Source organism: Papio anubis, chromosome 3, assembly GCF_008728515.1.
Source record: "Papio anubis isolate 15944 chromosome 3, Panubis1.0, whole genome shotgun sequence".
Classification (NCBI taxonomy): Eukaryota; Metazoa; Chordata; class Mammalia; order Primates; family Cercopithecidae; genus Papio; species Papio anubis.
The window spans coordinates 171307483-171326241 of NC_044978.1; the positions used below are offsets into that span (position 1 = coordinate 171307483).

General features: G+C 39.0%; 1 protein-coding gene across 3 annotated transcripts in view; it reads right to left on the reverse strand.

Annotated features, from left to right (window-relative positions):
• The window catches only part of C1QTNF7 (C1q and TNF related 7), a 108009-nt gene that overhangs the window by 15357 nt on the left and 73893 nt on the right, over window positions 1-18759 (reverse strand). The window contains exon 1 of one of the 3 annotated variants that reach the window (XM_003898500.5): window positions 1999-2100. The exons of the other annotated variants lie outside the window; for them this stretch is intronic. The gene's annotated coding sequence lies outside the window, so the exon portion shown is untranslated. Of the gene's footprint in view, window positions 1-1998; window positions 2101-18759 lie in introns of those variants that run through there. 3 annotated transcript variants of the gene reach the window in all.

Below are 18759 nucleotides of genomic sequence, written 5' to 3' on the forward strand. Positions count from 1 at the left end.
TTGTATATAGTATTTTGTGAATTTATTTAATCATGGAACCCTTTGTTTTTGCTAAACTAGCCACGGAAAATACTTGGAGAAATACTGATTAACTCAGTACAAAGACTGAACTTCTGGAAAACATGTTCATAGACTGAGATCCCTTTGTAAATAGCATATTATTATTTCCCCAGTGTAAGTAGACTCCAATTATATTTTTTTCTTGTAAAAATAAAATATGTTGGTGGTGGGAATGTAAAATGGTGCAGCGCCTGTGGAAAACAATATAGTGACTCCTCAAAAAAATTAAAGAGAATTACCATATGATATAGCAATTCCACTTTGGGGCATATATCCAAAAGAAGTAAAATCAGGGACTCAAATATTTGCACATGTTCATAGTAGCAGGGACTCAAACTGATATTTGCACAGCCATGTCTGCAGCGTTATTCACAATAGCCAAAAGGTGGAAGCAACCCAAGTGTCCATGGAAATGTGAATGAGTAAACAAAACCTGGTCTACACATACAATGGAATCTTCTTCAGCCTTAAAAAGAAAGGAGATACCGACACATGCTACAACACGGAGGAACCCTGAAGACATTATATTATGTGAAATAAGTCAGTCACAAAAGGTCAAATATTGTGTGATTCCTCTTACACAAAGTTCCTAGAGTAGTCACATTCATTGAGACAGAAAGTAGAATACTCGTTGTTGGAAGAAGAAGGGGAGAGGGGAATGGGAATTTATAGTTTCTTAGGTACAGAGTTTCAGTTTGGGAAGATGAAGAAGTCCTGGAGAGATAGTGATGATATTGCACAACAATATGAATGTATTTAATGCTGCAGAACCATATACATAAGAATGGTTGAAGTGGTAAATTTTATGGTATGTGCATTTTACCATAATAAAAAAAACTGAATAAAAAAATGAATTGGAATGCAGGGACAGACCAGTATTCTTATTTCTGTGCCAGGTGTTTTAAGGACATCCTTCACTTTATCCTCACACCACTTGTTATGAAGTAAGTGCTGTTATCTTCACTTTACAAGTAAGAACATTGATACTTGGTGGGCTCAAGTCCACACAGGCATGAAATTGTGCAGCCAGAATTTGAACTGAGTTCTTTTGTCTTCAAACACTTGAGTTTGTCCCTACATGATGTGAGGGAAACTATAACATATTACTTCATGACAACGGGCTGGACTTGGTAATTAATTCAAGTTGAAATGTGCTTTGCCTGGAAATCATTAAGAAGAGAATAGGTAACCAGGGAAAGCCAAAATGAGACATTTCCTTGGCCTGCAGAGGTGGAGATTTCACAACAGCAGGCTCTGTGCTTCTCTTGTTGCACCGGGAGTGGCACTGTGATTGGGACAGGATGGAGACCTGAGCTGCTCATGCCTCAGTTCCTTTTATGTTGTTGTTCCCCAGCTCCTTGCCTTTGGGGGCTCCAATTTTCCTCTGCAGAACTGCTTTTCCTGTTTGCCATGAATTAACCTCCTTCTCCTCCTGGCACTACTCAAGTCCCTGCAAGGCCACACAATTGCACTGTGTTATGGCTATCTATTGACTTGCTTGTTTCCTCACTAAAATGTGAACTCTAGGACAGAGACTAGTCTATAGTAGAGACTCAATGAAGAAAAAATATTCATCAATATTTATTATTGTCAATAGTTCATTATTGATAAAGTTTTGGCTGCTTTATGGCACAATGATTTAAAAAACCCTGACATTTGCAAAACATTTTATATCCTAGAGAGCAATGCTAAGCCCATATCATCCTCCCCAAAACCATCTTGTGGTAGGTTACATGGGGAACCAAGGTCCAGAGAAGTCCCACAACTTGTCTATGGTTAGAAAGCTAGTGTCAGTCCAGAGATTTGAAGCTAGGTCTTTAGTTTTATGGAATCTTCCTACAGAATCATCTGTTTAACAAGTTAAAAAGCTCCCATCACGAGAATAGGCCATTCCATCTACATTTGCCAAAATTCTAAAAAAAAGAGTAAACACCATACCTTGCTCTTAGATGGTGGGCTGCTGCAGGATTCTAAATCCACAAGAGACTGAGGATCTTTCATGAGAGCTCAGTGAAAAACTTGCTTTGGTACCAGACAGAATAACAGATCCAAGTTCTCAAAGATTTCCAAATAGTTGTGCTAAAAATAATTTTCTCGTTTAGTCCCAAAGAGCCAAAGGCCCTGGAAGTCATTCATCGAGTGAGGCTCAACTCGGGGACCAGTTAAAATTACAGTTTTGTTTGGGATAAACTTTAAGTGCCTGCTTTACTTCAGTGGTAAGTTTAGAGCTTCTCCATCTCTGTGTGTTGTGGCCTCTTTTTCAGATTTGTTTACTTAATTTTTTCCCTCTTCGTTTGTTTTCCACTGAGTGAATGTTTCAGGAAAAAAATTACTCACTGACTGGAAATTAGTTGTTAACTTAGAGAAAAAAGCCATTTTGTATTTGAGAGTTTTGGAGGTAGAGCCTTTAGATTCTGGACCTAGGATGGTGTCTTGTGGAATAATGAGCACTGTCCCTATTCTTGGTAAATATGGCAGGAAAACAGCCCCTCATTCTATGTGCTGTGAAAAGAAAGAGGGTTATGAGAATTGTACTGATTTTGTTTTCTTTGTTCTTTGCTGAATGGATAAATGATTGGGTATTTTTAGAAAACTAATATGTCTTTGTGCCTCTAAAGAACTGATCATAACATCTCAAAAGGCAGAATGATTCTCCAAAGCATATGACTAGTCGTCTATGGTGCAATCAATTTCTTTGTTTCCCTCTGCTGTGTATTTCTTATATTTCCTTGGCAACAGCAATATATAATTTATGATGTCATTTATGGAAATTAGACAGCTGAAAAAAATCTTGTTTTTATCTTTATTTTCCTCTCATTCTTCTCAAGCAATGAGAACTCTTATTGAAAGGAATGTTTCCAGAGTTAGTGAAGTGGACGTTGACCACACACTTGACCAAGGAGACTGCTGGGCTCCCCATTCTGGTCAACTTAATTTTGCCTTTGGGATCCACTCTCCACACTGGAGGAAATGGTCCTTTGAATTTGTTGGCTGTCCAAAATCTTAATGCCATCATAGTATGGTCAAAACAATATCTTGAGCATAGAAGCTAGTCATGGCTTACTGCTGAATTAGAGTCAAATTTTAATCAGATGAAGTCTCTGGGTCTGTTTTCTCATTTTCAAAATAAAATGGTTGTCCTTGATCATTTCCAGGGTTTCTCATAGTTCTTAATATTCTCGAACCAAATGATGATGTCCGATGTCACCCATTTACAAGCTTAATTTCAGATGATACAGCCTTTTAATATGTTCATTTATTTGTTTATAAGCGATAACTTCTTAAGTGGGCTTTTTCCATTATCTCTTCTTTGGAGTAGCCCAATCTCTGCCAGGGGGCTCAGAAGTGGGTGAATTTGTAGACCAATAAAAGAATAGATGCATTCTTATTTTTCTGCCTTAAAGTGTTCATACAATTTGTGGATATTCATATTTTCTTTTCTGTGTCATTCGTAACTTCTCTAACTTCTCTTTAATGTTGCTTACCACACAAAACAAGGTTTTCTTTTTCTTTTTTCTATTATTATACTTTAAGTTCTAGGGTACATGTGCACAATGTGCAGCTTTGTTACATATGTATACATGTGCCATGTTGGTGTGCTGCACCCATTAACTCATCATTTATATTAGGTATATCTCCTAATGCTATCCCTTCCCCCTCCTCCCACCCTACAACAGGCCCCGGTGTGTGATGTCCCCTTCCTGTGTCCAAGTGTTCTCATTGTTCAATTCCCACCTATGAGTGAGAACATGTGGTGTTTGGTTCTTTGTCCTTGCAATAGTTTGCTGAGAATGGTGGTTTCCAGCTTCATCCATGTCCCTACAAAGGACATGAACTCATCCTTTTTTATGGCTGCATAGTATTCCATGGTGTATATGTGCCACATTTTCTTAATCCAGTCTATCATTGATGGACATTTGGGTTGGTTCCAAGTCTTTGCTATTGTAAATAGTGCTGCAATAAACATATGTGTGCATGTGTCTTTATAGCAGCATGATTTATAATCCTTTGGGTATATACCCAGTAATGGGATGGCTGGGTCAAATGGTATTTCTAGTTCTAGATCCTTGAGGAATCACCACACTGTCTTCCACAATGGTTGAACTAGTTTACAGTCCCACCAACAGTGTAAAAGTGTTCCTATTTCTCCACATCCTCTCCAGCACCTGTTGTTTCCTGACTTTTTAATGATTGCCATTTTAACTGGTGTGAGATAGTATCTCATTGTGGTTTTGATTTGCATTTCTCTGATGGCCAGTGATGATGAGCATTTTTTCATGTGTCTGTTGGCTGCATAAACGTCTTCTTTTGAGAAGTGTCTGTTCATATCCTTTGTCCACTTTTAGATGGGGTTGTTTGTTTTTTTCTTGTAAATTTGTTGGAGTTCTTTGTAGATTCTGCATATTAGCCCTTTGTCAGATGAGTAGATTGCAAAAATTTTCTCCCATTCTGTAGGTTGCCTGTTCACTCTGATGGTAGTTTCTTTTGCTGTGCAGAAGCTCTTTAGTTTAATTAGATCCCATTTGTCAATTTTGGATTTTGTTGCCATTGCTTTTGGTGTTTTAGACATGAAGTCCTTGCCTATGCCTATGTCCTGGATGGTACTGCCTAGGTTTTCTTCTAGGATTTTTACGGTTTTAGGTCTAACATTTAAGTCTTTAATCCATCTTGAATTAATTTTTGTATAAGGTGTAAGGAAGGGATCAAGTTTCAGCTTTCTACCTATGGCTAGCTGGTTTTCCCAGCACCAACAAAATAAGGTTTTTTGTATCATTAAAGTATTACAGTATTTTCTCTGTTCTTCAACACAAGTTGGATTTTTTTTTCTTTTTTATTATTTTTCATCTCAGATAATTTATTGTAATCTATGTCTTTCTGAACTCATTCTTTTTCCCAGAGAGAATGAACCTTTGAAAATGTCTCTGAGAGTTTTCAGAACCTCAGATGTTGATAAAGCTTGTCAGTGTCTATTTCACTCAGTTGTTTTCACACTTATTTTAGAAGCAGTGGTGAAGTGATGGGTAGAAAAATATGCTGAAGGAAGTATTGACTCAGAATAAAAGTCAGATTCCATTTTTACCTGCCACTCACCCCAGTGATGGGGTCTTATTTTATCTTTCCTAGGCAGATAATCTTCCTTTCTCAACTTGTGTGCCTTTTTATCCCTATGTCATTTATTTACTTTTCAACTGAATTCGGTCCATTCCATTCCAATCCCATCAATGTTCCCAGAGCAACTAACAGTTTGCCACTAACCTAGCTCTCAAAAAGAAGGTTCAGATTTGTAGCTTTTGTTAATTTTCTTTGACTGAATACCCCCGACATGGTCAATTTCAAGCTAACAATCTGACCTTCACTGAATGCAGAGTTGGGAAGTTATAGAATGTAGAATTGTAGAATTGGCCCTTGCTGGCAGGTGTAAACTAGCTCTGCACACCACTACACACATACATACACACACACTCACACACCATTTTTCTAGGTAGTAGAATTATTTTAAAAAGACGTTTCTAGCTGATATGTAATGAACATGTACAATGTGCTAAGACATGACAAGCATCACTTTCTTTAATCCTCATCATAACCTCTTGAGGTGATGATAATTGCATTATCCTCCTTCTACAGCTGAGTAATTTAGACAGTCTGATCCACAATTGACACACCTAACCACTTAACATATTTACTTCCTAGGTTGTTGCTAACTTTAAAAGACCACATTTTTTGCATCCAAACAACTTGCAGTTGCATACCCCTTGTTTCTTCCTTCTCCTCTCCATGGGTGCCCTCGGTTGTGTTAGGAATCGAATCTTCTCTTTCTAACCTCAGTGCCTTGCTTATATCATCTGCAGTAGCTGCAAGCCATTACCAACCATGTCGTCCCTATGGCTCTTTTTCCATCTGTTCACATTTATCTTCTGTATGCATCACTTTCTACAGAAAGTCTCCCTGATATTCTCAACCAGATACAACCTTGTCTTCTCCTGAACCCTTCTAGCACATAATTTGGATCTCTCATGCACTTTAGCTCGCTGGTTCTTAACTAGATCTACTGAATGAGCACATCAGCCGATTAAGTTAGGCATTGATATTTTTTAAAAGCTCTGTGGATGGTTCCGATGGGCAGCCAGGCTCTAGGAATCTTTGCCTTCTCTACTGTTGCTCAAATGATGCCTTATCTGCTTGTCCTTACAAACCAGGGAGTTGTAGTGATACAAATATGGTCTTCTTTGTGTCTCATCCTGTTCTTTTATTTATTACTTCATCACATATTTATTTAGCTGCTACTATATGTCAGATGCTGAACGCTTGGTCTTAGTGTTCAGTAAGGAGCAAACAAAGAGTCCTTGTAGAGACAAAATCTAGTGGGGAAGAGAGGTATTTATGAAATAATCACAGAACTATGCTTAACAGGATATGAATTGGGAATTCCCATCCACTTGGAATTTCAGCTGAAAACACAAAGCAGAGAATGATAGGCAACCAGTGCTCATACATGGACTTAGAACTTGTTAAAATCCAGCTGGATCTGGCAGTCACCATCAGCCATTTTCAGTCCACATAAGAGAAAACTAGAAACTCAGAAAGGATTAGTGTTTGAAGAGAGGCATCAAGATAGAGTTGTGGAGAAGGGAAAGCAGTGCAGGGGCAGCTGTCAGAGAGGCAAGAATATATGCCCTCCCTAAGAGAGAGATGGTACTGAGGAAGGCAGCTGAGTTGGGCCATCTTGATGGGACTTCCTGGTCCAACGAGTCCTCCTAGTTGGGGGAGGCCACTGAGAAGTCACTGGGTGTATCACTGCGTACAGAAGCTGAGGCTGGCGTGGAAGCACTGCAAGCTATCAACCAAGGAACACCTTCACCCCGAAACAGCCAGCATTTGGCTACCTGGAGTGCACAGCAGCAGACATTGGAGCCAGTAGAGGATCATACAAATAGCACTTATTAACTAAAAATAATTCAGTCACTTTTTTCCTGATTCTTCTACTCTCTGACCTGACTCAAGAGGAGCTGAAAGTGAAAGGAGGTGGCAGGAGATGGGAGAAGAGTGAAAGGGTATAGCATATCCTGAACTACAGTCATGGAGATGGACAAGTATTGTATTGGATATAAAATAGAAAATTTGATTTAGATTTGTCTTTTTAATATCTGAAAATGAGTCACAATTGACTAATAAAATTGTTCATGTAACTGGAAGTTACCGGAAAGCCAAGAAATTTGCCTGAGATGTCATGAAAGGGCAAGGAAGAAAGATCCAACAGAATTTGGCAAGAACAAATGATGGAAGAAAAATGAGATTATTTGTTATTCATATCATATGAAGGACAGTTAATACTATTTGATAAATTCAATAAGTTTTGGAGAATGCTCTGAAGGAAAAAATAACGGATATTGTGGAGTGTTTAGCTGGACAACCCAGTTGAATCTTGGCTAAAGAGAGAATTTGCCTAAAGGAATGACATCTGACCTAAAAGGGGGAAAAACAGTAGGCATGAACCTTGCAGAAGCGCAGAAAAACACATCCAGGCTGAGAGAATGCCATATACAAAGGCCCTGAGGTGGAAGAGGATGATGCTGAGTGGAGGCCAGTGGGAAAGAGCAAAGGCAGGCATGAGCCTGCAGGGAGGATGTGCCTGGGCCAGGCGGGGCTCTGTTGGCTACGGGAGGTTCTGATCCTTATCCAGGGGTCAGTAGGTTCCCCAGAAGGGCTGTGAGTGGGATTTCATGAACGAGGCTGTTGACTAGGTAGAGGTGGTACCTGCTGCCGCTTTCCTGGCTTTTCAAGCTGACTTCAACCAGCTGAAATGACTCAGTTTGGATTCTAAACTGAATCTGCTGTCATTGCAGGAAAAGAGGTGGGTTCTTATGAGAAAAGGAGTTTGCATATTTAAAAAACGCAATTCACTGACTCATGGAATGAACAAATGTCATTGACCCCTGTGTGTGCCAGGCACTGTGCTGGGCCCTGAACATACAGCTTTGAAAGCAGAAGACAGGATCTCAACTCACAGTTCTTACATTGCACTGGGAATTTCACACTGTTAGAGAAGAAGGGATCTCAGAGGTTTTATCTGCTTGAGTTTCCATTTCACAGATAAAAAGCCAGATTCAGTAAGAAGTGAATTGCCCAAATAACCTATTTATGCTAAACCAGAACTGGAACTCAGGTCCCTGCAGGATGGCCAAAAGAGTCTTTGCTCTACAGCCTTCACTGATACCTGGTTCCTAACTTCACATGTAGAAGACAATCCAGTGTTTTAATCTACATAAATATCCATGATTGTGGATAAATGTGAATTAACAATATAGCATTATCCTGGATCATAATACTTTACCTTGCCCAAAATATCACTTCTCGTATTTTAAAACATAAAAAACTTAAAAACTTATAGAAAGTTGGCCAGATGTGGTGGCTCATGACTATAATCCCAGCATTTTGGGGGGCTATGGTGGGAAGATCGCTTGAGACCAGCCTGGGCAATATGGCAAAACCCCATCTCTCAAAAAAAAAAAAAAAAAAAAAAATAGCCAGCCATTGCTGGAGTGCATATATAGGCCCATCTCCTCAGAAGGCTGAGGTGGGAGGATGGCTTGAGCCCAGGATGTTGAAGCTGCAGTGAGCCATGTTTGCACCACTGCACTCCAGCCTAGGTGACAAAGCATGACCGTTTCTAAAAAAAAAAAAATTATCAAAAGTTTTAAACATGTTAAAAAAATAGAGATCAAGTAGATAATGAATTTCCATGTACCCACCAAGCTATTTGGAAATTTAGCATTGAATAGACAGGAAATAATATTAGATGAAATAATATTCGGTTAGGGTAGATATTAGATGAGAATGCATTTTCCCTGATCCTTTGGTCTTCAGGAGGAAGGATTTTTCCAAGTACACCCTTTTCCTCCCTCACCTCTTGATTTATTCTGCCCCGGGGAAGGTAGGATGAATTATCGGATAGGCAAATATGAAAAGAACAACTAGGCATGTTCAGGTCAATGAACTGGAGATAAAAAATCTGCCAAATCCCAAGGAATCTGGATTAAGAAGCTCCTTTGCTGTCATATCTGAGCAATATCTTTTTTTTTTAAAGCAGGTTTATTAGAGTATAATTATTAAAATATAAAATTTACCCTTTTGGTAAATTTTTGATTTTGGTAAAATTTGGTAAATATGATGATTTTTGGCCAATGTATGCAATTGTGTAGCCACCACTAAAAAAGAGATACAGAGCATTTCCATTCCCTCCAAAGTGTTCCCTTTTGTCCCTTTGTTGTCAATCTCCTCCACCCCAGCTGCCTGAAACCTCTGATCATATATCTGTCCTGTAATTTTGCCTTTTCCAGAGTGTCATATAAATAGAATCTTACAATATGTGGGTTTTTGAGGCTCTCTTCTTTCACTTAACATAATGTTTTTGAGAGTCATTTGTGTTGCATGTTTCTTTCATTGCTGAGTAGTATTCCATTGTATTGCTGTACCACAAATTTTAAATATCTATATCTATATATTTATTAACCATCTACTATGTGCTACCTACAGTGAGTCCTGACCACTTAGTGAAGTAGGTATTGTTATCTCCTTATTACAGATGTGGGAACTGAAGTTTCTAAATGAGAGAACTGGCCCAAGGTCACACAGCTACTGAGTGATAGATTTGGCATTCAAACCCAGATTTGTCTGACCTTCAAACCAAGCTCTTGGTTTAAGATGAGGAGAGTGATAGTACTTGGCTCCTTGGATTGTTGTAAAGATTAATTGAAATAATCCACAGAAAATGAGTTCCTGTTGCCTAGCACTTCATGGGTGCTCCATAAATATGAAGTGGGTGAATAGTGCTGACATAGCTGCCACTGCTCTTACTACTGAGCTTTGGCTACTGTTCTTTGACAAGTGCCATTGACTATCCTGAGTTCTCTACGCGCCTCTTGTTTGCGCCTGAAAAGCGTCCGAAGGTCAGAGGCCTGGAAGCAAAGCCTCCACTCAATGATGCAAACCATTCCAGCCACAGAATTTTGAGAGTGTCTTTGTGACATTATGTAGGCATAAAAATAGTGGTGATCATAACAATACTGTGCTAATACCTTACATTTATTATTTAGTAGAAAAAGCTCTTCAACTCTCTTTTTCTTTCAGGCATCTAAGGTCTATTTGAACATTTTGGTGTTTCTAAACGTTTATCCGGATAATGGGGGGTCCATGTTCTCTGCTTTGTTTATTGCTAAAAACATGTGAGGCATTCTGTGGGGAGGGTGCCTGAGGACGTAAGCCAAGTTCAGGGTCAAGAGCTACATTAGACCCAACAAAGGCAAAGATTTAGCGGCAGGTGGTGCCTCTTGCATACACATTCACTTCCAGCCAAAACGATGTCCTCAGCAGACTCCATCACATTGGAGAGAGAGCTGGGAAATCCAACAATGACTCATGGTGTGCTGGGGAGGAAAACTGAGCACTGAGGTTTGGAAAAAAAAAAGACAAAGCAATGGAATGTTACCCTAGAGTCTAAACTAGCAGGAATCTTCATGTCTTCCCCCTTCCCACTGACATTTCTTTGTGGATTAAGACTGCTGGCTTTGAAGGACAAAGTCATCATTGTCCAGCCATGTGACCTTGAATAAATTGCCTTGGGCAAAAGACTCTGAGGATTACCCCTCTGAAACCTTAGTGTTCTCTTCTATAAATTGAAATTTTAAAAATGTCCAAAGTAAGGTTGTTATAAAGTTTGATGAAGTAATGAACCTTGTTGACTGACACATTTGTGCTACTCAAAAAATGTTGATTTCTGTTGGTGCAGGGAGGAGCATATTTAAGTTACAGGCATTCCTTTTTCTTTTGATAGTGTTTACAGTTTACGTTCTTGTTGGGACTAGGAAATGCATGTCTTTGGAGGCACTTTAGATCTGTGTTTTCAGGATAATCTCATCTATGTGATCAGAAACACTCTCCTTAGGGATAGAACTTCTAAGCAATTTCTTGAAAACTGAAGGATGACTGAAAGGTGTCTGAGAAAATAAGTGCCAGAATGGAATAAGTAGTTTCTTCAGGGAAAGCTAATGGTTCAGTAAAAGCCTGGCATTGAGAGAGAACAAGGCACCTTGGAGAGGGTGAGAAAGCTGGGGAGGCTGAAGAAGAGTGAGGAGGAAGAAGGGCGGGGGGTGGAGCCCGTTGCGGAGGCTGTGGATGTTGAGGCTAAGCTTTCTTGGGGGACTTAGACTTTATCTTCAGGGCATTAAGAAGCCAGTGAAGAGTTTGCGAGTGATGAGAACCATATATAATTCCTATTAATAGATAGATTTCTTGGACTGCTATCTGGAGAAAGGATGGGAGGCAGCAAAAATGAAGCAGACTTGGGCAAAGATAGGTAAGAAAACCACCCCACAACTGGCGAGGATTCTAATATAATGGGATTCTAGAAGATTAGGCAGAGGTTTGGTTTGTTTGGTTTTTGTTTGGCCGTGTGTGTGTATGTTTGTGCGTGTGTGTGTAGATGTATGTGATTTCCTTTTAGTATTTTTTCCTATTCATATACACTTTTTTATCAAAATACATATACTTTTTTTTTTAAACCTCATGTATTTTCTATAATTGTCCTATGGAACTATTTGTATTTTGTTTTAAATATACAAATGAAATATCAGGAGGAAAAGGTAGAAAAACAAGAGTAAATAATTATTTATATAGTTCTATTTCTCAGAACTATACCGCTGTTACCACTTTGGTTTCTTTCTTTCTGTTATTTTTGTTCTCTCTGTGTATTCATAGGTCTTCTGTTCAAAGATTTGTAATAGTACCTATGCACTGTTGCTGTGTGCTTTTTCTTTAACCTAATATTATATCATAAGTGTTTCCCCTGTTATGTTTTAGAGCAAATAATGGCCAAACAATATCCATTAAGCAGTTGTACAATAATTTATTTAACCCCCTTCTCTCTTATTATGGTATAATTAAGCTGTTTCTATTTTTTCCTAGTATAAATGAGATTACATTGAAAGTTTTGTGCATAAGCCTTTATCCCTATTTAGGATTATTTCCTTAGGATAGATTCCCAGAAATGGAATTATTGGATCAAAAGGTCTGTATGTTTTATGTCTTTCTTGGTACATGCTGCCAAACTGCTTTCCAAAAGGTTGTGTGAATTTACACTGCCCCGTCCCTGTATAAAAACAAAATCCTAGGGAATGTAAGTTCCCCCACAGTCAGGCACCTTTTGTCCCTGGAACACAGACAGAGCCACAGAATCTCAGATTTGGAAGTAGCTTTAAAGGTTAGTGAAGCTAACCTCTGCTGTGAAGAGAGCGTCAAAACTTGTTCCACAATGGTATTGGCAATTGTACCATTTTTGAGTTGGGTGGCATCTCAGAGGTCATTTTGCATAAATGCCCCAAATTGCCTACACAATCTCAGCCAGGGGTTCTGGGTAGTCTCTGTGCTGAGGGCTCTGCATACACCAACTCAGTCTTTCTATAACCGCAGGAGAAGGATACTGTTATTGTTCTTTTCATTCTTCAGATGGAAAAACTGAAGCACAAGAGGTAAATAACTTGTCTCAGGCCATGTGGTCTTAGGACTCTTAACTACTATGTTTTGCTACCTCTTTTCAGTAAATACCTATATAAACTAAAGAGAGACAAGCACTACAAAAGAAAAGAAGAGGGGTTGGTGAAAGAGATTAAAAAGAGTGCCTACTGTGGTTTGGGAGATCAGGGAAAGTCACTCTAAGGATGAGATACCTGGGGATACCTGAGGATGTCTTAGCCAGGTGAAGATGGGATAAAAGCCTCACAAGAAGGGAGAACAGCATGTGAGAGGGCCCTGGGGCAGGAGAGGACTTCAGGAATTGTAGTAACTGAAAGGACAATGGGTTGGAGCTTATAAGACAAAATAGCCTGTAAGAAAGGAGGTCAGAAAAATAGTAGGGGTCAAGTCATTTCAGGGCCTGAAGAGGTTGGCTTTTATCTTAACAGCAGTGGGGTTCCATGAGAGGGTTAGAGGAGACCATGATCTTTGTTGTGCATAAAACGATGATGGAGAAGGCATTAGAGAGGGCTTGGCGGCGGGGAGGTGGGAGCAAGTTGGGAGGCTGATGCAGCCAAGTGGGCAAAGGTGATCATGTCTGGTCACTGTGGCTGCAAAGGATAAAGAGAGAAGTAGAGAGATTTTCAACAGACTTTTATTTAAGTGCTGATGGGTGAGATGTAGCCTCTTGCCGGAAGCCTTTTGGGCGCTTGTCCATGCAGGCTCACCCTGACGAACCTTCTCTCTGCCCCCATGGTAATCCCCAGTGTTGGAGATGGGGCCTGGTGGGAGGTGTTTGGGTCATGGGGATGGATCCTTCATTAATGGCTTAATGTTGTCCTTGCAAGAGTGACTGAGTTCTTGAGAGATCTGGTTGTTTAAAAGTATATGGCACTTCTTCCCTTCCCTCTCCCACTCAATCCATGTGAGAGGCCTGTTTCCTCCTTTACTTCCTGAGGCTCTCACCAGAAGCAGATGCCAGCACCATGCTTCTTGTATAGCTTGCAGAACTGTGAGCCAATTAAACCTCTTTTCTTTCTTTTTTTCTTTTTTTTTTTTTGAGACAGAGCCTTTCTTGATCATGGCTCACTACAGCCTTCAACTGTTGGGCTAAATCAATCCTCCTACCTCAGCCTCTCAAGTATCTGCAATCACAGGTGTGTGCCACCATATTTGTAGAGACAGCTTCTCACTATGCTGCTCAGACTGTTCTCGAACCTTGGACTCAAGTGATCCTCTTGCCTTGGCCTTTCAAAGGGATAGAATTACAGGCATGAGCCATGGTGCCTGGTCTCAACCTCTTTTCTGTATAAATTATACAGCCTTGGGATCTCTTTATAGCAATGCAAGAATAGACTAACATAGTCACATGTTTCATGAGTCATTTTATATTAAATGCTCAGAATAGATAAATCCATAAAGACAGAAAGCAGATTGATAGTTGTCAAGGGCTCAGGGGAGTGAGAAATGGGGAATAGCTGCTTAGTAGTATGGGGTTCTCTACTGAAGTGATGAAAATGTTTTGGAACTTGATATAGTTGGTGGCTGCACAAGATTGTTAACGTTCTAAATGCTGCTGAATTGCATATTTTAAGGTGGTTCGTTCTTCATTATGAGAGGTCATTTCAATAAAAAAATTTACAAAGAATACATGGGAATGAAATGCACTAGTTTCAGGTCCTCAGTGGTTAACTGAAGGACAGAAAGAATAAAAGGTAGATCTTTAGCTAAATTTATAATTTTTAAATTTCTTTATAACATAAAAGACCTGGAGGAAAACAAAAACTGTCACTACTTGGGCTATCCCTGAAAAATCTTTTGTATAGGGAAATGCAGCTAAGACTTAGGAGAATGCAGTAGACAAGCAAGAAAGCAGTATTGGCTGCATTTCGGCTAATTTTTCTTTCCACTGAAGATTTTTCTTTCCTCTGACTTTTAACACAAGAGGAAGGACTTCGAGGTCATGAGACTCAATTTGGTGTGCTGCGGCCACAGTTCCTATATTAGAATCAATGCAATAATGCAATGCTAATCTGAGATATAACAAACTGCAGAAATTGGCTTCTTACAATTAGTCTGTCTTTCCTCAGATGGAAAAGGAGTTGTGTGAGACAGCAGAGCACTTCAGGGTCAAGAACTCAGTCCCTACAATCAAGGCAGGATCGAGTATCGTGGAGAGAACCGGTGCCTCTAGTGAGTGGCTGCCCAGGTTACAGGTAAGGGGAGCTAAGGAACCCAACCTACTGAGAGGCCCCTGTACCCTGCCTGGTCCAGGCACTGTGTACATGTCAGCATGGTCAACTTTCAGGATCACCTCTAAGTGGGGGTTGGTTTGCTGGCACTTTGTACTGGAGGAAATGGAATCTCAGATGAGGAACATGCCTAAGGTCACAGAGGGAGTTGAACAGAGCTGGTATTCCGATCCTGTCTGCCCAGTGCCAGAGCCTATGTTCACGGTAGTGCCTCTAGTTCTAAAACAGATCCTGGCATGTAGAAAGTGCTGGATATATATTTGTTCAATGAATTAATTAATAATAGCAAAATGAAATAATTTCTAATGGTGTTATTAGTTTGGTAAAGATGCAAAGAATTAAAACTAATTAAAGAGCAGGCACATTTATAGATTGTTCATGCAAATATAAAGTGGTATAAACTTTTAGGAGTGCAAAATTTATATTGGCAAATATATATAAAGAGTCTGAAAATTGTGCAAACCCTTTTTCCCAACACTTTCCCAGGATGTAATTTAAAGACAACAATTTTTAAAAAGTACTCAAAGCTCTACAGCAGTGGTAATCACAGTGTAACATTTTTTGATGTTATAAATGATTTGTTCTATAATTAAAGATTACTTAAATCAATGGCACATCAGCAAAAGGACTGTTTTGCAGTTCTTAAAAATCTATGTACTAAAAGAACATTTAATGACAAAGGCAAATCTTTTTTAACATATTGCTTAATGGAAAAAGGAGACTACCAAATAGTGTCTCTAGTTTGTAACATTTATTCCAGTTTAAAAATAATATATACAGGCCGGGTGCTCATGCCTGTATTCCCAGAAATTTGGGAGGCTGAAGTGGGAGGATTGCTTGAGCTCAGGGTTTGAGACCAGCCTGGGCAACATAGTGAGACCCCATCTCTGATATCTCTCTCTCTCTCTCTCTCTATATATATATATATATATATATGCATCAAATAAAAAGATGAGAAGGCCCAACGCCAAAATATTAATGTAGCCACATTACTATACAGAGAGGTTATGGGCAATTTGTATTTTCTAATTTTATTTCTATTGTACTTTCCAACTATTTTTCAAGGGGAAATAAGCATATTCTTTTGGTCTTAGAAACAAGTCAATAAATGCTACACGAAAACAAAACAAACTTGCTCTACTCATCTAACGAACAATATCTTGTGTGGATGAAAAGAAATGTCCTTTTTCTTAAAGAAATAAATAATTGATAATGTAAAAGAGTGTCATTGAATATTTCTCTTAGTGTATTTTCTCTTCTTCCTCCTCCTCTTTTCTTTCTTATTTTTTTTGGTTCCTCAATGTACAACTCTAGCTCCTTCTCTTCCTGGTGCCAATCTTAAACATCTGGTTAATGATCTGAATTCTCTCCTTCTCCTGTGCTTTCTCATTGAGGAATTTGAAAGCAAAGAGTCTTGGATTTTAGACATTTGGGAATGGCCAAGATTTTGGACTTGTTTTGTGAAAAGATGTATTTGTTCAGTTGAGCAAGTGTGAAGCAAATGCTTTCAGCATGTCTATTAATCTTAGCAGTCTGAGTGATGTAAGGGTATGCACACTCATGTTTTATGATGTTTGGTTTCATAAAAATATGTTTGGTTTCAAGGCATTGGCCTCTATTCTCTGTTGACTAAGAACAAATTTGGAGTAAGGAAGGCATCTTGAATTGTATCCCAAACCTAGTTTGTTTTTTAATCATCAACTGGAACTCTATGATGGCTATGACTAACACATTTTGTGAGTTCATGAAAACATTTACTTTAATAGAAAAAAAAAATAGAACACCTCTAGAATCAGAGTGACTGACGCTATGTTTTGCCAAAGGATTCTTGCTGGAAGGTTCTACTGAGAGTTTTGAGGGCTGTTACTGCTTATCACACTGAGGAGAAATGGAGAGATTCTAAATTTAGGTCACAGATTCTAAATAGAAAAGGAAGCAAAACAAAGGGATATTCTAGTCAGGTTGGGGAACTCAAGCCTGATTTATAACCACTGAGATGCAGGCAGAATTCTCTTTTCATCACACCAGAGTTAATAATGTGTTGAATGGAAGAAAATGTGTTTGTACCCCCAAAGCCCTATTAGTGTGTTCTTTAACTTTAATCAAGCTGCAGAACTATGAGATGCCATTGGGCAATGCTTAGGTTATAATGTGTAGTGCAAAAGTCCTGATAGAAAATGTGTGCGTATGATTTTGTAAGGAGAAAAATGAAAAGAAAGCCTCTACATTTAAAAAGACCAGAAAGAAATATCATGAAATGTTACTTGTTTTATGTTATGAGCACAGATTTGTTTGTTGTTCTCTCCCTTTCTGTATTTTCTGAAATTCTTAATGATCATGAATTTTTAAAATAATAAATGGTTTATTCATTCATTCAGCACATAGCTTCCAATCATTAAGTTTAGAGCTTCAAGGATGATTAAACTATTTATCTGCCCTGAAGAAGCATACAGAACTCTAGGAGAGACACCAATGGACACAAAGTGAATAGCTGCCATGAGAGAAGAATGCTTGAGGTCCAAGTGTGTATCAGAAAGGTAGTGCCCATTATACCTGTGCAGAGTCAAAATTTAAAAACAATTAAATACACATTGCAATGACAATGTTCAATATGCATGAAAGAAAACATACTGTCTCCTTGACTCTAGGTTGCTCTCTCCAGTTACATTTGTGTTTGAGAAGATTGGAACTAAAAACTGAGTTGACCCACTTTGTAGGGGCTGAGTAAGGATCACACAGTATTGTGGTTGTCAATTTGAGAAATCAGTCAGTCTCTCTGAATCCTTGTCTCCATCCACAGAGGCTGTAACTTTGCTGATGCATCTTTTGAATGCTATTATATTAATGTGCAGTTACCCTGCTTCTCTGTCTCATGTGTTTTAGAAAGTTAACCTTCCTTTTTAAACTACCATTGAAGCATATTCCTTTTAGCAAAAAGTACAGCAGTAAAGAGCTCAACAAATTGGTTAGAAATCAGTTTTTAAAGAGAGAATATGAGCTCTCAATTGGGTCTCACAGGATTTTCCAAAGAGATTGTGCATTAACTTGGACTCATTACTGTTTATTTTGGCTGTTGAGAAATCTTTTTGGAGTGTTTGCCAATTTTTAACATACCATCCATGTTGCAAGTGATTGGGTTTATTCATATCGATTATCTCCGGGTCAAAGGAGTGTTATCCATTTGTTACACAAACATTTATTTAGTGCCTACTATGTGCCTGGCCTCTACTCAGAGCTAGTGCAATAGCAGTCAGCAACAGACAAGGTCCTTACCTTCTGGAGAGATGACAATAAAAACATAGACAGATAAGTAACCATGGAAATAGGTGGTAGAAGCACATGATATGAACACAGAGGATGGCTATGGAGGTTGTATGCAGGAGACTGCATCTGTTATTATTGATCCCTGATGCTTGATGTCTTTAAAATGTGCTGTTCATTTTGCTCAAATTTGGTGTTGGTCATCTTGCTACAGTGGACAGTACCTGGGCTTTGAAGTCAGAGCCACCTGTGTGGTGCAACTCCCAGGAGAGTTCTATAACGGATCTGAATATCACTTTTCTCATCTCTGTTTTGCAGAGAAGACTGCACGCTGCCAGTGTTGATGTGACAGAGAAATGGGTTAGGCGAACAGTCTGTAGAACATATTAGGGGCTCAAAAACTGAGAGGGATTGATTCATGTTCTTTTTATGTGATCTGTGTCTCCTATTGCTCACTCGTTGAGATTGCTGGAATTCTAACAGTTTTGCCTTCTATAAAAATCTCCAGAAAAGTAGTTACACAGGTGCACTTGTGTCTTTTCAAGTTGTCTTTTAGTGTAATTTACTTGCCAGGTGTGGTGAGCTGCACAATAGCCTCCCAGAGATGTCTAGTTCTCATTCCAAGCACCTGTGAGTGTGTTTACCATACGTGGCGAAACGGGATTTGCAGATGTGATTA